Source organism: Aplidium turbinatum, chromosome 8 (genome assembly GCF_918807975.1).
Source record: "Aplidium turbinatum chromosome 8, kaAplTurb1.1, whole genome shotgun sequence".
In the NCBI taxonomy this organism is placed as follows: Eukaryota; Metazoa; Chordata; class Ascidiacea; order Aplousobranchia; family Polyclinidae; genus Aplidium; species Aplidium turbinatum.
The window spans coordinates 5,828,529-5,851,006 of NC_137479.1; the positions used below are offsets into that span (position 1 = coordinate 5,828,529).

General features: G+C 33.1%; 1 long non-coding RNA gene across 1 annotated transcript; it reads right to left on the reverse strand.

Annotated features, from left to right (window-relative positions):
- Nucleotides 1-1,180: 1,180 nt before the first annotated feature.
- Nucleotides 1,181-20,254, reverse strand: LOC145775230 (uncharacterized). The gene is made up of 3 exons (XR_014290136.1): nucleotides 20,155-20,254; nucleotides 6,837-6,896; nucleotides 1,181-1,239 (listed from the first exon to the last, which is right to left on the reverse strand). It is a non-coding gene; the product is annotated as an uncharacterized LOC145775230 (long non-coding RNA).
- Nucleotides 20,255-22,478: the final 2,224 nt, after the last annotated feature.

A 22,478-nucleotide genomic window follows, 5' to 3' on the forward strand; every position in this document is an offset into this window, starting at 1 on the left:
AAAGTATAGCTATATTTTTAAAACGACTTGTTTCTATACAATTTATAGTTCAATTTAATTTATTATTTCAATAAAATTCGATCTGTTTCTATTCAATTTATCTAATCAATTAACAAGAAATGTAGATAAGAGCCTCTACAAATATGCGAAACTACCAGGAATAACCAATCAAGGCTTTGTCAGTCCGAAGATAAACATTCAAAAACCAAACCAACCGGTATCAGTCAATCTTTTGACGTCACGAGCAATTTTGTTTGTATAGATTTCTAATGCTTCATTTCTTACTTTTTGAAGTCAAAGCAGCTGTTGTTGCTTTAGATGTTCCTTGGGTAGTTAGAGTTTGTCCTGAAAAGATTTTTTGTCAAAAAAAAAGCACTTTAACAATTAGTGACTTATCAAATGTCGCTACCATGCATTGTTTAACTTTTATTTAATAATTTCCTCACAATTCAAACTATCGTTGCGAAGGTAAATTTCCTGAAATGACGTCTGTAGTCTTCAAGCTTACGTTTTGTGGTCAGAGCAGCTGGTGCTACCGTAGATGCTACTTGTGTAGTTGGAAGGGAAGCTGCAACAATTTTGATAGACTTTAATGTAACAAATTGTTACATGCTCAGTTGTTGGAAATGGTGTTCGTGTTTGAGTTACTGGATGCAAGTTTAATATCCAGTTGGATCAAGTCAGAGGTTACTTAACTGTCAATATTTCGTTTCTTACAAGTAGGCTAAGCATTAAAAGAACAGGTCTTAATAAATTGAGAGAAGGAACTTAAATAAAAACACGGTTGAATATAAATGAGCAGTGACAACTATCCAACAAAATAATGTGATTCTTGGTTCACAAAAAAAATGTTTCAAGAACCACAGTTGTAAATATTGTTCTTCAAACAATGTTTAGCTGTCACACTTCGTGTTCGATAACTTACGATCAAGGCCGTTATTTACTGTTTGGTTCCAATGCTAATCTTTATCGCTACAAAGATTATTCTTTGATTTGGACTACATTATACAGAGCCATACTCCAAAAACGGCTTGTTTTCGTTCATTTTTCATTTTTTCAATTATTCATATCGACTAATTTTAATTCAATTTCATCAATTAATCGAAAATATTATTTCAGTGGTTGTTTGATGTCATTAATTTTGTTTGTATAGACTTCTAATATTTCTATATTCCTTACGTTTTGTAGTCAAAGCAGCTGTTGTTGCTTTGGATGTTTCTTGGGTAGTTAGAGTTTCTTCTGAAAAGATTAAGATTGTCGTGAGAGAAACACATCCTGATGCGTTTAGTTTGTATCAACGAAGACCAAGATAGACAAACAAATCCCTGCAAGGAAATTCTACCATCGGCGAATCCATTTCCAACCGCAACGCACCAGGCCTTGCACGACTTATACATTAAAATTTGATATGGAATAAAGTACCGGTAGTTACCAATAAGTGAAAAACATCTTTCGCAAGTAAAAAAAATAAGTAAAGTGCAACGATCGCTTGCGGAAATACGATTAAATTCTTAAAAGTTGCTCCCCGCGTTTTTTTGAAAATCGCGAATATGTATCGCCGTTAGCGGAAGTCGTCATAACAGCCACAAACGCGCAATGACTTTCTCCATACTTTATAGATGATGTAGGCCTACCTAATCACAGTAAGTTAGCGGAATTTTATAAAAATAGGAGACCTGAACAGCGAAAAAGTTGTTGTTTAGCTCGAATTGAAATTAAGCACTTAATTCAGTGATAGACTGTAGGCCTTGTGCTTGTTATAAGCCTGACGTGTCTCTATGTACTTAGGCTATTCATTAGATTGAGTAGCCTAATCAGCTTATCATTACAGCATTGGAGATGTGCTTCTTATGAATATAATAGATCGTTTTGAGCAATGATTCGACAAGCCAATGAATCAGTTGATCTAAATAAAGTTTTTTTTAAATCTTATTTAATTTCAGCTAGTATGCAATAAACTTTCTTGTTTACAAACTCTTATTGAAACATGCCAAAAGAAAATCCGCGTTTAACACGACGAAGTGAACAGCATCATGGAGGAGGCCCTTGCGAACTTGCCAAAACGGAACCTAGCACTTATAAACAACTAATTCAATATTATTACCACCTTAAAAATGCTAAAATTAAATGAAATATTTGGGGTATTGTTTTGCGCATCAGCGAGGCGCATCGCATTAATTAGTATCTGGCTAAATCATCCTCGCCTACGTTTGATTTCTGACAAAGCCATCAACAGAAAAATTAAAGATTTATTGAAATTGGTTAAGAATATAAACTGCATACGCGCAAAAGGTCGAGCAAGAGTGTCACAATCAATGTGCAAGGCCTCGCGTCGGGCTGCTTTGCGTCTTGACAGAATGTGCTGTTTTCATTGTGGAATTTTGAGCGATGTGTTATTATCGAGTATTGACCTGAAGTAACCTTGGATTGCGAATCTTTGTTATGTAACGTAGTTCTGGACCATTCTGTAAGATGCGAACCTCGTACATTCTGTTGTTTTCTCAATCACCAATTATCGTTTGTCATGATGTCATAAGGATGTTTTCAGTAAATGTCCGATTGCGAAATATTTATTATGTAAGAATCTTTTACCCTACGTGACATTCTTTAAACTTCTTTAAGCTTCTGCTTGTTTACATTAGTGCAACTTGACAGAACAATGTGACATTACGTAACCTTCTCGAAGTTACTAGACCGAAACAACCTTCTATAAATAGTGGTGTAATTTGTGTAATCATATTATTATTATGGAAGTTGTATTATGAGTTGATTATGAGAGTTGTGTTATGGGTTGTGGATTGGTAGTTGGTGCAGAAATTATTGTTGATTGAGAGTTGAAGTAATCGAATACAAGTAGATGAGAATTGGTGCTGATATAAATTGTGTTCGAAATTAGAGTTATTTGAGAAGCCGTTCGTTAAAGTCCTTCAAGAAGTTAGATTATCATTTCACTAGTAGAACCATTCGACATTTAATTGACTGCTTTTCGGTTTGACCCATTAAACTACGTCATTGAACCTTTCCAAGTCTTTTTCCTGGTAAGAGAAAGAAAGAAATCGTGACAAAGAGCTAATCTGGGCATGTATTTGTTTGCTGGAAGTAATTGTGGCATGCAGAGATACTCGAGTCAACTGCAAGCTCCTGAATTGCAAGAAAGAGCACATTCTCTGTGTATTCGCTGCAAATGCCAAAATTCCATTGGAAGAAAGAGCTTATCTGATTAATCAAACCCGGGATCAAACGCTAAAAATTGGTCCTAAAGGTATCTTTCAGATGTTATTGGTTGATCGATCAGCAGTTTCAAAGGCACAAAATAATGAAAAACGGCTTCAAAAACTTCCCCATGACTTCCACGAGGAGGAAGGCGACATACCTGGACCATCAGAATTACCCGAATGGATAAGTAGTGCAAGCACGTCAAGTTCGGCGTCAGACAAGGTAAGCACGATTTATTTAGTCGATTGAAAGTGATAGGCTACATATGAATTGGTACTACAATGAAAAAATCAACACGTGCATCATATTGATGTTATTTAATAAGCTCAGTGCAGAAAGAGTAGGCTATAAGTAAACTAAAAATTTAAAATTTATATTCCGAAACTATTTTACCTTTGTTTGCCATAAATCCCTGATGTTTGAATGTTTATAATTTAGGCCAGTAACATTTGATTTGTATCACAAATTTATTATTACCGTAAGTTACTTTTTTTTAATGTCATCATGTTTTATTTTAGCACAAGCAAGAGTGCCGGCCTGCGAATACAGCACCGTAAAATTTCCTTTTTTTCCGTTTAGAGCTTGTGAGGAGTGACTGTATCATCGCTTGGCAATGCAATATTAGGCTACATGACATAAAACATCTTTGAGACCGGAAATTGATCTCCGTCACATTATTATGAATAATTCCTAACTGGATCGAGCCAAAGCAAAGACCAAAGTTATCGGCGATAAATTACAGACAGCAGCAAAATCTGAACTGTTTTTTTCTTGGCGTCGATAGTAAAAATTTTAGCAGTCGCTAACTTATTTTTGTATTTTTCTAGCAAGCACAGGGCAGAAAAAATATTCCTTTAGTCAACAGGAATGCAAACGAGTGGCAAGAGTTAGTGGATATTTGCGATCATGAAAGCGCAAACCCACCACTGACACAGGAAGTTTCAAATTAGGACCTTCAATCATTCGTTGACAACGATCGGAAACTGAACATTTCTGATGTACCTTCACATTCGCAAAGTGTGGAGAAATGTGTAAAACTGGTTTCGGAAGCTTTGCAAGTTTCCTACGGTTTCGAAAATCGTCACAAAACAATTGTTGCCAAAGCTCTCAGTAGAAATATGCGCCAGCCGTTTCCGTCTTAAGGTCATTATCGTCACTCTTACGACGAATTGCAGTCCGAGCTGTAGCTCAGCTAACCAACTTTCACTTACTATAGTTCGCGCATACTGAATATTTGTTTCATTTTTATTAATTTTTTACTTCGAAGAGTACGCCTGAACATAAAAGTTTTCATTTTGAGTTCCCGAAGGATTGAGTCAAAGCAGTTTAAACGAAAAATAAGCAGCCATTTTCAAAGTTAGTTTTGCGCCATCTAGCGGTAATGCAATTTTCTTTCAAAAATCGAAAAAAAATTCAAATCAATTTCCGCAAGCCGTTTCTCATCCAGTAAGGCTGATATTTCACAGAAGTGAGTTTTTCAGCTAAATCTAACTACCGGTACATTATTCACTTTAATGTTCCAAAAAAAGTATAAAATCGACCTGCCCTATTATACAATTGAAATAGTTTGACGATATGAAACAAGCAATAGGAAAAACAAGAAAAAATTGCAAGGAAACAAAAACTTTAACAATATTTTACACTTAACTTTAGATATTCGCTTAAAAAACAAATTGCGACAAAATTTATTAACTAATGATTAGATTGAATTATCTTAAGTCTAATGTTAGGTAGGTATTTTGTTTGCTTAGATAACACTGGTCAACAGAAAATTTTAATCAGAGATCATAATTATATGTACCTAAACGTATTTGTGACGCTAATTTAAATATATTTTTACTTTTTTTCTGGCACAACACGTTTTTGAAATATTTACATGTTTTTTTTTAAAGCTTGATTTATGGCAATCTTTGGCTTTATATTACCTTGACAATAATAATATGTTTTCGTTTGTTTGTTTGTTTATCTTTATCCTGCATTGCGGGAAAGCGGACTTGAGCGCTATGCATCGGTGTACGCCTTCCGACATACACCTGACCCACGCTGCAGCCGACGGCAATGTCTGTTTCCGGTTGTCTACTCTACTTATGACTTAAATTTGGTACTACCCATTACTCGAAATCGATCACTAGGTAGAGGCAATTATCGTAAAGTTTCTTGCCCAGAGAAACAACAGCAAGTGCCGGTGGCTGGAGTCGAACATGCAGGCTCTCGACTGCGAGCCCAACGCGCTAACCACTCGGCCACAGCTGCCGACTTAAAACCCGATATAAAACCCTCAGCTCCTGTGTCGCATTATGTGCATTTAAAGGACTGTTATAAAAGTATTAAAATCCTCCTCAATGCGATTCAGTACAGTGAATATAAATGGAACATTTGTGGAGATCTTAAGGTCATCTGCATTTTAATGGGAATGCAAGGAGTGTTCACCAAACACTGCTGGTTTCTCTGTATGAAATAGTCGTACTACTGCAGAACACTTTGTCAGAAAAGATTGGCCAGCAAGAGAGTCATATATTCCAGGAAATGCAAATATCAAAAGTGTTCCTTTACTCCAACGATGTATTGTTGCCACCACTTCATATGCAATTGCGCTAAATGAAGAATTTTGTTAAACTGCTGAGGAGACCAATTCCAATTTGATTCGCTTTTTTCTGCAACAAGTTTTCGAAAATAAGCAAAGCTAAAAGAAAGAAAGCTTTTTTGTTCTCCCACAATTTCGAGAAGCTTTGAGAGATCCAGATTTTTTTTTGAAAGCGCTAATTGCAGTCACTGGAACTGTGTGCTTGGAAAGCATTTGAATGGTTGTGTGCATACGTTTTGGACAATAGAATGTCATTAAACTTGCTTGAAGGTTACAAAGAGATGGGCGGTGTGATGTCTTTTAAAGATACATTTTCTTCACTCACACCTAGATTTTTCCCTGCTAACCTTGGTGCAGTCAGTGATAAGCAATGTAAACGATTTCATCAGGATATACAAGCAACAATGGGGCGAAGCTACCAAGGTTTTTGGAACGAAAGAATGATGAGTGATTATTGCTGGATGCTGTATCGTGATGACCCGAGCCATTCTTACAAACAAAAATCTTATTTTAACCATTTTGGGGTGTTTATAGTAATGTTTATTAATAAAGAAACCATACATGCAATTCTATGTGTGGTTAGGGTCAAAGTGCTCAAAACGTTTCTTTAAAACAACCAGTATATTTGTTGCGTAAGCGTATTCAATATATGTAAATTTCCACCTTAAGATAAACGAATTGCATGCAATTGGTTATTGTTTATTTGTAATATTTTTTTTGATTAGAACTGCTGTTTTTTGTTTCAAAACATTGCTACAGTACAAGAAAGTATAATGAAGCATTGAAATAATAAATAATTTATAAGGTATTTTGAAAAAATTAATATGAATCAAAGTTTGGTTTAATTAATAAATATCACTACTGTTAAATTATTGAAATGCAAATATTTTGAAACCTGATGTATTAGGAAAAAAACGAACGCTGATTAGAAAATTAGCGCAAAAAGTCATTTAGAAAAGTTTAATTGTATCTCGGATTAAAAAATTTAGTAAAAATTTGTTGACCAGTGAAATTATCATGGAATGTAATCAGTTACCTGCTATGGGCTGAGCAGTTGTAGTTGATTTACACTTTTCTTCTGCTGAAAGAAGTTGAACTGCAATAATAATAATTGGTAATTAAAAGACCTAAATTAAATAGCTAAAGATACCGTCTTAATGATTCAGATATCTGGTTTTTGAGTACGTTGTTGTAAGATCAATGCTTTTGTCTTGTCACTTTAAAAACTTAGCTAAATGTCGATATTTGGCCTCTTGGCACTCAACATTGACCTTTGACCTCGGGGTCAGGTTACTTGCTCTATTAATTGGTCGATTCAATGTTTTCGGCTAATGAGTCTTCGTTTGTTACTTATACTGTAGCTTACGAGTTATCCTCAAAATACGACGTTTTCCATTTGTTTGTCTATATCACCTATATAAACCCAAACTTAACAACCAAAAGTGCAATTAAAGAGCACATCGCCTCTTGTATAACCATAACGTGTATTGACAATGTCTTGATCGACCAATTTAAATCATCTCTCGAGGCAAATCTAAATTTCAGACTAAGATCATGGAAGCCAAGAGTAGTATAGAAAGTATGTCTCATCAAGTAAATGTAATAACCCAAAGTATTAACCTGCAATAGGACGATATTGTGAGCACATTTTTCTGCCTATTTGAGCGGGCAATAACGGTTGATGCATATTTTTTGAAGTCCTCACACATTGGACATTTGAACTTCCTGCGCATTGTGATCGCATATTTTTCGGCTGATGACGCTATATCAAAGGTAACACATATGCATAACGGTTGATTTGAACCAGGAAGTTGCAAAAAGAAGCTTTGATTGTATGAAGAATACCGATTTGAGAGGGCAAGTAACGGTTTATTTAAACCAGGAAGTTTTTATGTGATAGTTTGGAAAACATGGAGAAACAAATCTCACCAATCTATGTGCCACAACCGTATGATTATAAACCATTCTATGGGGCTGAACAAGGCTTAGCTAAAGAATCAAAACTTAAACGTGCTACAGCAAAAGTTGTTGACATCGCCAGGACTTTCAATGTGAAGCATGAAATTGGATTTAATCCTCACTTAAGACGAGCTTCATTATCTGTTCGCGTCGGAAGAAAAGCGTTTCATCCTGAACAAATTTGCAAAGTTGCGAAAAAGCTAATTGTGAAACAACCGTTTTTTGCTTTCCCTTCCACGAAAAATATCTTACAAATTTTATACTGGAGCAAAGAAGAAGATTCAAATTCTTATCATAGCCAGCATATCCAGCGTGTGAAAGAGGAGCTCCTACCTCAACAAATTGATTTGAATTTTACCAGTGGGAAAGTTTACGCGCCAGCTGCCTATCTCTCTTATATTATCGATGGTAAAGTGAATGTGAAGGTTTATCATGAAGCGTATCCCTTACCAACTCCAGAAGACCAACACCAATTGCAAGAAATCCTCAAATATTTGAAAGTCCTAAAGGATCAATCACCAAACACTTTTCGACCTCAAAAACGTATTAAATTAGATTCTATTCTGTGATTGTTTTGTACAATTTGTCAATAAAATATGATTGAAACTACACTGTCTTGTTTCTTTTGTTTATTGATATAATAAAAAACAATATAAAAAAGGTGTTCTTCTGAATTTTGGAGCGTTAATAAATCGTGTAAATAAATATTATACCGTCGGTGTTGTTTTCTGTATTATCGAAATATACCACACACAAATTATAAACAGTTTGTTTTATTGGACTGCACAAGCGAAGAAGTTGTAAACAGAGTTACACAGCAATTTAATCTTTTTCGTTGATCCAAGTGTTGAATTCAGGCGGATAACCTAACCAATTCACTTGTTCTTGTTCATTCCTTCCTCGTTTTCGTCAATAGCATCAAATAGATACTCATCATCATTCTTTGTGAATTTTTGAAGTTCTTGAGGATAAAAACGACCTTGGAGTTCTTCGTTGTCGTGGTCTTTTAGTTTGTAAAGAGTAGGGCTTCCAGTGAACCCTTTGAAACGGTAAAATATTTCTTCAGTAAAGTTAGGCATATAACCTTTCTCAAACAGTTGCTTCACCTTGTTGATGCGAACCTTATCGCCAACCTGGAATTCAGAACCTTTAAGGGGTCGTTGCTTTCCATCTTCGTTTCGGTTTATATTAGTTTCGAATATTATTCTAAAATATGTACCAAATATGTAAAAATGAAGAAAATCCAAGAGGCGGTGGTGTAAAATTTCTTCAAAAGTTGTTGAATTATAATGGAATGACTCAAATATAACTTACCTGGAAATTAAATTTTGGTTGTATGATGTCATTTAAAGCTTATAAGAATAATATATTGTTCAGTTTAGATCTGTGTAGCTTGTCAGGTTCATAATTTAGCTAAGCATTTGTTTGTTAAGGATCATTGAAACAGTGGTTTTAGGTAATCATTGATAGTAATTTTGATAAATATAACTTAACTGGAAATTAAATCTGTTGGTATGATGTCGTTTAAAGCTTATAAGAATAATAGATTTTTCAAAACAACGTTACTCTAAGTTTGTTATTGTTTGTTTGCACGAATACATTTTACATTTTTATTTTAGATGATGCTAATACCAGCTAAACAATCATCATTCCCTTTATGCAATGAGAACACCCTAATTAACTGCTGTAGAACAATTTGTTACAACATATACTTCTACATTCTGACAACTAGAAAAAAATCAACAAATCTAATGCAAACTACATCACAAGTTGTTACCTAAACTTAAGACAAGCATGAAAAAATACAAACTCTCGCAGAATACGAGCACAAATTTTGCAACAAGCAATGACACCTGATGAACACACAAACAAATCTCCGAACACAGATTTTAACATTACAAATTATGCAACAGAAACTTGTGCTATTTTGTTGTAGTTTCTTAAGCTTGTAAAAATAAAATTGTAATTTGCTGAAAATATTTTTAAGTTTGTAAAAGAAAATTTAAGTTTGTGACTTAAAATAATTTTGCATGTGCATGTTTTTCAGAGATAAACTTTCAGATTACAATTTGTTGAACTATTTTTTTTATCTTCAGTTTGTAAGTTATGAAACTTATCAGTTTGTTGTTTGTTAAAACTATTTTTTCAGTTGTAAATTATGGAACTTAAGAGTTTGCACCTTCTCAGTTTATTTTTTTGTTCTAATTTGTCAATCATACAACTTAAAAGTTTGTAGTTTGTTAAAAAATATTTTCAGTTGTTGCTGGTTTTTACAATGAAAGCTTTGTGATTTATTAAAATTATTTTTCATTTTTGCAAGTAACAGAACTAACATTTTCAATTTCTTAAAATATTTTTTTTTTTATCAATAATTTTAGAGCAAAAACTTTCAGTTTACAGTTTGTTGAAATAATTCTTTTATTTCTCTCAAGGATAATACATCTGCTTGTTTATTCATTTGTTTATTTTTTATGCTACACAATTCAGTTTGTAACGTAAGTTTGTTGCTTGATAAAACTATTTTTTCAGTTGTAAATTATGGAACTTAAAAGTTTACACCTAGTGTCAATCATACAACTTAAAAAGTTTGTAGTTTGTTAAAAAACATTTTTAGTTGTTTATTTTTACAATGAAAGCTTTGTGATTTATTAAAATTATTTTTCAATTTTGCAAGTAACAGAACTAACATTTTCAATTTCTTAAAATAATTTTTTCGTGTCAATAATTTTAGAGCGAAAACTTTCAGTTTACAGTTTGTTGAAATAATTCTTTTATTTTTCTCAAGGATAATACATCTGCTTGTTTATTTATTTGCTTATATTTTATATGCTACCCAATTCAGTTTGTAACGTTTTTGCATAAAAAATCAAGATGAGGTATTTCCAACAACTTAAAGCACACTTATGATTTGCAAACCCCTAAATTGTTTTTATAATCTTTATCTAAAAATAATAAAACACTTTGAATGTGTCACATGAGACTTTTAAACGCCAACATCGTTTACTTAATGTTTCACCTCCATTCTGTTCTGAAAGTTTTATTGTTGAGCTGTTGGATGTGTGATCGATCCCACGCTTACATTTGTAAAAAGGATTAGTGTGAATTTTTTTTTTTCACATTTTCAACCCCTGTTATTTTTGTTAAACACACGCATGGTTTACTTTGTAGATGCTAAAATTTTTATACTTGTAGTTTTATGAAGCATAATACTTAAAGTGATTTATAGTTTCTACCTGCTGCAATTTAATTTCACATTCATTCTTAGCCATTCAGAGATTACTTAAAACAATGAAAGATATTAATACTACAAAAAGTGCTCAATACCAAGCAAAAAAGCAAAGCAGAGCGAATTAAATCAAATATAGTTATTACTATCTAAACCCTTGACAGCCTGTTTCACCTAAACGTATCATCAGAAGGTTCTTATTCAAATAGAATGATTACTTTTGTATATTCTTCCTATTCCATCAGCACAATTCATCTGTAAAGATAATGATTACCTATAACTTACTGTTTTGAAATAACAACACAACATTTTTAAATCGTGGTAGGTTGTATTGCATAAATCAGTTTTAAAGCTGTTTTATTAAAAAAACATCTTTGGTAGGCTACATATGCGTTGCATCTTGCAAACTCCAGAACCAGATTGTGTAAGAAACAGAGGAAGTCACGAAGTTGCATTGTTTTGATTAAATGCTTTGAAGGGTAACATTTTTGTAGCATTGACGTAAATTTACCATTCAAGGGTTGGTAGCTTATAAGTTTATAACACAAGATTCACTTTCTCACATAAAAGCATAAAAATCTAAATATTTACAATAAGTCCCCTTTCCTTTGCTCAGAGTCCAACATCAATGGAAAGAAAATATCTTTACCTTTGATCTATTTGACTATTTTCTGGCAAGCATTCAGGTTTTGGCAATACTTTTACAACAACTTATTAGGTTTTTACGTGTGTTCTAGCTACAATCTACTTATCACGAGTTTACTTATAATAACAATGGCGGATAAAAATGAAGAAACTCAACTTAGAATGGTATAACCTTCGTGATTTGCAATAAATTTGTGCATACAACATGTCAATTTTGAAACTGAACCAAAGTTAAGCACATATAACAATCACATTTTACTTGTTTTTATACAACAATACCAAAATTATTATTTCCAACCATATAACACCATCCATTCTGTTAGAATCGACATAAATCCATTATTCTTTGACAAGACTAAACACGATTTATATGAAATTAGCGGTTTATTTTAAATCGAGCACAGCAGCGTTTCAAATTTATTTTGTGGCAATTAAGTTTTTTTTTTTTTAGTTTTTGGTAAATGTTCATTTATTTACATCACGTAAAGGTACGTTTTTTTTTCATTTCACTGTGTTATTGTTTGGTAATTTTTTTTTGTAAATATCTCCGTCTTTTGTGTAACTTTAAGTGTTTTGTAAGATCTAAACAAAAAGATGATACTTTCATGGTAGCTTTTGAACATATCTAAACCAATTTTGACGAAAATATGCTTAAAAACACATTATAATGCTTTATTAAATGACCCACATATGTCAACCACGAACCAAACCAATTACAATAATTTTGTTTCACAACCTCAGAAAACTTTGTGTTTGTAGATTTCAATAATTGTTTGGTCTGTAATCGACTTAACCGGTCTGTTTACCATCAACTTACGTTTAAACATAAGAAAATTACTTGAACACTCTTGGTTACATAGTACCATACCATTTGCGCCTGATGATTTCTTGTAGTTATAATATGTTTTTCTGCAAATGCGTTTTTACATTGTCTTAGATTTTGTCTGATAGCTTGCAGTTAGCATAACGCAATCATATTAAATAGGCTACAAGTACGTCACCACAAACATCTCGAGCAAGTGTTGTGGAAGGAGCACCACTTTAGTAGACAATCACTGTGGAAAGGTGTGTACAGATATGTGACTTATCTAAAAGAAAAAAACGTTTACTCAAGCAAAAGACAGATTGTTTTTGTAAAACAGACAGTGATCATCAAAACTGAGTGATTTAACAAATTTGCATATCTGCTTAGTGAAAAGTATGACATTGATATGCATTTTTTTTCTTGTTTTTAGGTTCAAACACAATTTTATGATATTTTGTACATGTCTTAAAAATTCGTTTGAAGTTATTTTGAAAATGTTAAACAAAATTAAAGCTTTACCTTTGGATTAATATCTGTGAAAAAAAACATACGAGTGGTCGTAAAATACCATGGATATGTAAAAACAGAAAGACTAGTTGGTAAACTTATTAAGTTTTGATCCAATAAGATCAGAGAAAGACCAAAGAAGAGGTGTTTGGAAGTGAAGATAAAGAGGATGAATCTACTGTATGGAAGTAAAAACCAGTACAAAGTGTACTGTATACGCCAGTATTACATAGACTAACCACAAACCAGTGTATCCTAAGTGAGATATAAAGATGAAGCACCAGGAACATGTGACCAAAATATAGTTCAAGAGAAACCAAACAATAAGTTTAGATGTAGGAGCAAGATAAAAGAGTTAAATGAAACATGGAAATCTTCACTAAAATATAGAAACTATTAAAATATAGGTCTTCACAGGCAATCTATTTGAGATGAGGATAAACATAAAAGCGGAAAATTGTTCAAATAACATATTTTTAAGAATTAAACATCACATAACACATGACAAAAGAAAGTCTGAGGAACGGATTCAATGGTGAAAAGACAATAGAAATAGTTGCGGGTAACGATAAACAAATCTTCACTTAATGGTTCTGTTGAATAAATTGGTGTCATTGGTTTGTAGTTGTTACAAGAAATCATCAGGCGCAAATGGTATGGTACTATGTAACCAAGAGTGTTCAAGTAATTTTCTTATGTTTAAACGTAATTGATGGTAAACAGACCGGTTAAGTCGATTACAGACCAAACAATTATTGAAATCTACAAACACAAAGTTTTCTGAGGTTGTGAAACAAAATTATTGTAATTGGTTTGGTTCGTGGTTGACATATGTGGGTCATTTAATAAAGCATTATAATGTGTTTTTAAGCATATTTTCGTCAAAATTGGTTTAGATATGTTCAAAAGCTACCATGAAAGTATCATCTTTTTGTTTAGATCTTACAAAACACTTAAAGTTACACAAAAGACGGAGATATTTACAAAAAAAAATTACCAAACAATAACACAGTGAAATGAAAAAAAAACGTACCTTTACGTGATGTAAATAAATGAACATTTACCAAAAACTAAAAAAAAAAAACTTAATTGCCACAAAATAAATTTGAAACGCTGCTGTGCTCGATTTAAAATAAACCGCTAATTTCATATAAATCGTGTTTAGTCTTGTCAAAGAATAATGGATTTATGTCGATTCTAACAGAATGGATGGTGTTATATGGTTGGAAATAATAATTTTGGTATTGTTGTATAAAAACAAGTAAAATGTGATTGTTATATGTGCTTAACTTTGGTTCAGTTTCAAAATTGACATGTTGTATGCACAAATTTATTGCAAATCACGAAGATTATACCATTCTAAGTTGAGTTTCTTCATTTTTATCCGCCATTGTTATTATAAGTAAACTCGTGATAAGTAGATTGTAGCTAGAACACACGTAAAAACCTAATAAGTTGTTGTAAAAGTATTGCCAAAACCTGAATGCTTGCCAGAAAATAGTCAAATAGATCAAAGGTAAAGATATTTTCTTTCCATTGATGTTGGACTCTGAGCAAAGGAAAGGGGACTTATTGTAAATATTTAGATTTTTATGCTTTTATGTGAGAAAGTGAATCTTGTGTTATAAACTTATAAGCTACCAACCCTTGAATGGTAAATTTACGTCAATGCTACAAAAATGTTACCCTTCAAAGCATTTAATCAAAACAATGCAACTTCGTGACTTCCTCTGTTTCTTACACAATCTGGTTCTGGAGTTTGCAAGATGCAACGCATATGTAGCCTACCAAAGATGTTTTTTTAATAAAACAGCTTTAAAACTGATTTATGCAATACAACCTACCACGATTTAAAAATGTTGTGTTGTTATTTCAAAACAGTAAGTTATAGGTAATCATTATCTTTACAGATGAATTGTGCTGATGGAATAGGAAGAATATACAAAAGTAATCATTCTATTTGAATAAGAACCTTCTGATGATACGTTTAGGTGAAACAGGCTGTCAAGGGTTTAGATAGTAATAACTATATTTGATTTAATTCGCTCTGCTTTGCTTTTTTGCTTGGTATTGAGCACTTTTTGTAGTATTAATATCTTTCATTGTTTTAAGTAATCTCTGAATGGCTAAGAATGAATGTGAAATTAAATTGCAGCAGGTAGAAACTATAAATCACTTTAAGTATTATGCTTCATAAAACTACAAGTATAAAAATTTTAGCATCTACAAAGTAAACCATGCGTGTGTTTAACAAAAATAACAGGGGTTGAAAATGTGAAAAAAAAAAATTCACACTAATCCTTTTTACAAATGTAAGCGTGGGATCGATCACACATCCAACAGCTCAACAATAAAACTTTCAGAACAGAATGGAGGTGAAACATTAAGTAAACGATGTTGGCGTTTAAAAGTCTCATGTGACACATTCAAAGTGTTTTATTATTTTTAGATAAAGATTATAAAAACAATTTAGGGGTTTGCAAATCATAAGTGTGCTTTAAGTTGTTGGAAATACCTCATCTTGATTTTTTATGCAAAAACGTTACAAACTGAATTGGGTAGCATATAAAAAATAAGCAAATAAATAAACAAGCAGATGTATTATCCTTGAGAAAAATAAAAGAATTATTTCAACAAACTGTAAACTGAAAGTTTTCGCTCTAAAATTATTGACACGAAAAAATTATTTTAAGAAATTGAAAATGTTAGTTCTGTTACTTGCAAAATTGAAAAATAATTTTAATAAATCACAAAGCTTTCATTGTAAAAATAAACAACTAAAAATGTTTTTTAACAAACTACAAACTTTTTAAGTTGTATGATTGACACTAGGTGTAAACTTTTAAGTTCCATAATTTACAACTGAAAAAATAGTTTTATCAAGCAACAAACTTACGTTACAAACTGAATTGTGTAGCATAAAAAATAAACAAATGAATAAACAAGCAGATGTATTATCCTTGAGAGAAATAAAAGAATTATTTCAACAAACTGTAAACTGAAAGTTTTTGCTCTAAAATTATTGATAAAAAAAAAAATATTTTAAGAAATTGAAAATGTTAGTTCTGTTACTTGCAAAAATGAAAAATAATTTTAATAAATCACAAAGCTTTCATTGTAAAAACCAGCAACAACTGAAAATATTTTTTAACAAACTACAAACTTTTAAGTTGTATGATTGACAAATTAGAACAAAAAAATAAACTGAGAAGGTGCAAACTCTTAAGTTCCATAATTTACAACTGAAAAAATAGTTTTAACAAACAACAAACTGATAAGTTTCATAACTTACAAACTGAAGATAAAAAAAATAGTTCAACAAATTGTAATCTGAAAGTTTATCTCTGAAAAACATGCACATGCAAAATTATTTTAAGTCACAAACTTAAATTTTCTTTTACAAACTTAAAAATATTTTCAGCAAATTACAATTTTATTTTTACAAGCTTAAGAAACTACAACAAAATAGCACAAGTTTCTGTTGCATAATTTGTAATGTTAAAATCTGTGTTCGGAGATTTGTTTGTGTGTTCATCAGGTGTCATTGCTTGTTGCAAAATTTGTGCTCGTATTCTGCGAGAGTTTGTATTTTTTCATGCTTGTCTTAAGCTTAGGTAACAACTTGTGATGTAGTTTGCATTAGATTTGTTGATTTTTTTCTAGTTGTCAGAATGTAGAAGTATATGTTGTAACAAATTGTTCTACAGCAGTTAATTAGGGTGTTCTCATTGCATAAAGGGAATGATGATTGTTTAGCTGGTATTAGCATCATCTAAAATAAAAATGTAAAATGTATTCGTGCAAACAAACAATAACAAACTTAGAGTAACGTTGTTTTGAAAAATCTATTATTCTTATAAGCTTTAAACGACATCATACCAACAGATTTAATTTCCAGTTAAGTTATATTTATCAAAATTACTATCAATGATTACCTAAAACCACTGTTTCAATGATCCTTAACAAACAAATGCTTAGCTAAATTATGAACCTGACAAGCTACACAGATCTAAACTGAACAATATATTATTCTTATAAGCTTTAAATGACATCATACAACCAAAATTTAATTTCCAGGTAAGTTATATTTGAGTCATTCCATTATAATTCAACAACTTTTGAAGAAATTTTACACCACCGCCTCTTGGATTTTCTTCATTTTTACATATTTGGTACATATTTTAGAATAATATTCGAAACTAATATAAACCGAAACGAAGATGGAAAGCAACGACCCCTTAAAGGTTCTGAATTCCAGGTTGGCGATAAGGTTCGCATCAACAAGGTGAAGCAACTGTTTGAGAAAGGTTATATGCCTAACTTTACTGAAGAAATATTTTACCGTTTCAAAGGGTTCACTGGAAGCCCTACTCTTTACAAACTAAAAGACCACGACAACGAAGAACTCCAAGGTCGTTTTTATCCTCAAGAACTTCAAAAATTCACAAAGAATGATGATGAGTATCTATTTGATGCTATTGACGAAAACGAGGAAGGAATGAACAAGAACAAGTGAATTGGTTAGGTTATCCGCCTGAATTCAACACTTGGATCAACGAAAAAGATTAAATTGCTGTGTAACTCTGTTTACAACTTCTTCGCTTGTGCAGTCCAATAAAACAAACTGTTTATAATTTGTGTGTGGTATATTTCGATAATACAGAAAACAACACCGACGGTATAATATTTATTTACACGATTTATTAACGCTCCAAAATTCAGAAGAACACCTTTTTTATATTGTTTTTTATTATATCAATAAACAAAAGAAACAAGACAGTGTAGTTTCAATCATATTTTATTGACAAATTGTACAAAACAATCACAGAATAGAATCTAATTTAATACGTTTTTGAGGTCGAAAAGTGTTTGGTGATTGATCCTTTAGGACTTTCAAATATTTGAGGATTTCTTGCAATTGGTGTTGGTCTTCTGGAGTTGGTAAGGGATACGCTTCATGATAAACCTTCACATTCACTTTACCATCGATAATATAAGAGAGATAGGCAGCTGGCGCGTAAACTTTCCCACTGGTAAAATTCAAATCAATTTGTTGAGGTAGGAGCTCCTCTTTCACACGCTGGATATGCTGGCTATGATAAGAATTTGAATCTTCTTCTTTGCTCCAGTATAAAATTTGTAAGATATTTTTCGTGGAAGGGAAAGCAAAAAACGGTTGTTTCACAATTAGCTTTTTCGCAACTTTGCAAATTTGTTCAGGATGAAACGCTTTTCTTCCGACGCGAACAGATAATGAAGCTCGTCTTAAGTGAGGATTAAATCCAATTTCATGCTTCACATTGAAAGTCCTGGCGATGTCAACAACTTTTGCTGTAGCACGTTTAAGTTTTGATTCTTTAGCTAAGCCTTGTTCAGCCCCATAGAATGGTTTATAATCATACGGTTGTGGCACATAGATTGGTGAGATTTGTTTCTCCATGTTTTCCAAACTATCACATAAAAACTTCCTGGTTTAAATAAACCGTTACTTGCCCTCTCAAATCGGTATTCTTCATACAATCAAAGCTTCTTTTTGCAACTTCCTGGTTCAAATCAACCGTTATGCATATGTGTTACCTTTGATATAGCGTCATCAGCCGAAAAATATGCGATCACAATGCGCAGGAAGTTCAAATGTCCAATGTGTGAGGACTTCAAAAAATATGCATCAACCGTTATTGCCCGCTCAAATAGGCAGAAAAATGTGCTCACAATATCGTCCTATTGCAGGTTAATACTTTGGGTTATTACATTTACTTGATGAGACATACTTTCTATACTACTGCCAAGAATCAAATGTAACAATCCATCTCTCAACCGGCAGTTATTCGCCTGTGGCTCATCGTTCCTTTTTTGTGTGTTTTAATTGTTTGTCACATGTCTGTAGTTTACACCTCATGTGATCTGTTTCCTGCCGTATAATTTACTCGTAATCATTCTTGTATCACTTGTTCAGTTTGTGCTTTTCAGTCCGGAGTGTTGGTTTATATATAGGCTATATTTGATAGCTACAGGAAAAGTTGACTTCTCAGATAGCAAAATCTGTCATGTTTACATTGATTTAACGCCTGCAGACGTTATGAAATGATGGAGTTTGTTGTCTGGGTTGTGAAATTGAGGTCAGAATAAGTTCAATTTAAGTTGCAGTCAGCCAAGATATAAGCTAAATCTGAATTCTACTTTGATGTTCATTTTTGTTTACTGCCCAAAACGTTACGAAGTAGGTTTGTAACTAACAAAATGTTTTATTTTTTTTGTAGCAGTTTGCACTTGTCTATTCTCTATGCTACAGAGTTCTTCAATTACTTGTGGTTTCAAACATTTTTCCTTTCCTGACTTGAAATGAATGTGCAAACATTCACCGTTTGTCACCCTTGTCTATCTATACGATTTATACTGTAATAAAAAAATTTCATGTTTCTTGAGATCTTTTCTTCCCCGAGCTTTTTTTTCTCGGGTTTTATTCCTTTTTTTGTATTAGTGCTATCCTCTACGTCTACATCACTCTGTCAGCAACGTCTCCTTTTTTGCTCTTCTGTTTCAAGAGCTACTGCAACACACTTTTCCATTGTTTTTGGTCTTTTTTGAATTTGTGTTTCAACTTCCAATCATCTCATTGTTCTTGCGAAATAATCTTTATCAATGTTTATCTTCATGCTTCCTCAGACTGGTTTGTTCAATATCATGTTCCATAAACTTCAATCCTCAAATGCTTAAGTGTAATACTCGATCGAATACTTAAATACAAACAACGATTTGAACTTCTCGTGTAAATGACGTGCTGATATGCTTAGCCGGATGGTCGTGGACATTAGAGCTGTTTCAGTTCGCACAAGTGCTCTTATCGCTCACCGCCGAATATGCTGCTCCTGCCCGGTGATGTAATTTACAATACCTCATGATTAGGTTACGAAGAAAGCATATTACTGTAAATATGGTTTGTAAAAAAAACTGAAACTTTGACTATACATTAGTATGAGGCTGTCAATACCTGGTTTCAACAAAACAGGCGAAGAACCAAACCGCTTGAGTAAAATCGTGTTAATAACACATTCTGCAAATTAGTAACTAAAATGTAGGACAACGCAGCTCATTTATTTTTTAATGAAGGCTCATTCTTGTAGTTTATTTTGAATGATAAAACTTTATAGCCTACGAATAGTTAGCAGCATGAGGAATACTGTATTTTATTTCTCAAGCCTACAAACACACCAGCTATACTCCGAAGTTGTTCCAGGGTTTCTTTTCCTTTCTGGCTATCTTTTGAAATTGTTCCATCAGTGATACCAGCAACGTTAGAAAAAAGTTCTCCCAAATTTGGTGCAGGTAAGATGAAAATTGTCAATACCACCGTATAAATCAATACCAAAATGTTTGCCATTTTGCCGAACACGACAACAAAAAGGTCTGTAAATTGCCAAATCAAAACAATTGATAAAACTTAAAACATTTTATTACGATATCTCAAAATGAATACAAATGGCCAACGCGTACATGAAAAATATATTTTGCTCAGTAAACGTAACTTACGTAAACACTTCTTATGACAACAATAATATTCTAAGTAGTTTGCTGTAAATAATGTAGCCTGCCTTAAGCCGAGTTGAGGATTAAGCGAACATTTTGCAAAATTATGATTCTAAACGTTTTACTTCCAAGAACAAACACTTTCATTTAGTTTCTGTAATCAATGGTTTTTTTGTCGGTAACAAAAGAAAAAAATAAAGCTAGTTGTTGCCATAAACTGAATGCTAGGTGTTGACATCACCTGAAATCATAGCCACCTCATTTTGCAACAGATGTGGGAGACTAATAGTGTGGGAGGCTAACAGACAAGCAACTGACTGGCCTTGGAGTTGGGTACAAAGTTCTCTTGGTTGGTCTTAATTTTTGTTGGATGTTCGGGCAGAATCTTTCACTTTACTAAACAATTGGTCGCCTTTGTTCTGTTACAACCAGGTTGCTCACAGATGTGAACAATTCAGTGCTGTTCAGGTTGGTCTTGTCTTACCAGGAGCAAAACCAATGCTTGAGTGACGAGGACTTTTTATAAAGTTCATCAAAGTAGAGTTTGTAGACTGGCTACACTGTAGGACTCAAAACTTTTAACTGACTTATAACGAAGAGCTTTTTGAAAAACGACGTATTTTTTTGAAAGAAATCTTTTGCCATGTTGCTTATAGAACGCCCACAGAGGCTTTCTTTCTTTCTCTAACGATGGAAGAAATCCATTCAGTCAACCATCAAAACAGCCAGCAATACAAGAACGTGAAGCAACAAAGAAACCGCAACCAGGACAAACGTAATGCGTAGGCGACACTTCTACACCACGGAAGTTGGTGTGTACGCATGTGTGGGAGACCATCTAATATAATTTTATGAGATGTATAGACATTAATAGAAATATGCCCACATGCAGACATACATCAATCAAAGCAAACTAAGGATGTAACACAGGCCTGTTATCGATTGGATCTCAGCAAACCTGCTCGTTTAGTAACTTACCATTATAGCCTAAACATCACATCACTATTATCTGCGCTTTATCAATGCTTTGTAGTTGGTTTGTTATTTGACTCTGCTGCTCTGGCAAAAATTGTTTCTTCTTCGATTTTCTCAACATGTGTGAACCAACTGTGAGTAAATGGCGTGCCGCACAAATTTTACGTGCGTAGCACTCCCTGCCGGAAAATCACTCATTTTTTACAGTAACTCAACGTCTACATACTTTAAATCAACGTAAAAAGGACTGAATTTGTGGACAGGGTTAATTTTACTTACACTATATTATGCTTGTATATCACTTCAAATTTCAGAATTTTAGTTTTGAACTCTTCAAAGTGCCAGTGAACTAACTGGTCGTATTGTGATTTTACTTTTTGCAGCAACAACCTCGGAAGGATTGAGTGAAGCTCAATTGCTTGCAAATTGGGTTGGGCCGTTTCAATTGCAACGTGTTCCAAAGGGGCCTCGCCGACTCACCATCTTGTGCATGTGGCTCAGATTCTCAGACTCCATACCACATTATCAACCATTGTCTTGTATATCGACCTCAGGACAGATATGTGGACCAAAAAACTCTCAATGAACACACAACCCATTGGCTGCTGTGCCTGGTGTAATAACGTGACTGGCGGCGGCCTTAAACACAATAAAAAGAAGCAACAAACGTTTCAAAGACAGTGCACTGCTGCGTTTCAAATGATGCATTGATAACATGGGCTGGATCTCTGACAGCAAAATTGGTTATTTTTACATTGGTTCAACGTCTGCATCGTTGAATCAATGTAAAAGTGACGGACTTTTCTGTCTGGGGGAGCGTACTGGGCGAGCGATAAACGTTTGCATAAATGCAGAAAATTTACGTCCTTTTTTTTGATTTTCTTTTGAGAGACACGTGACCAAGTGTCCCCTCCTTGGATCCGCTACTGCTTTGAGAGATATACAGCAAGCTATAGATAAGATTCATACATACAAATGCATGGTTGTAATGCTTTCACTGTAATCAATTTATTTTATGACTGAAAACATACAGT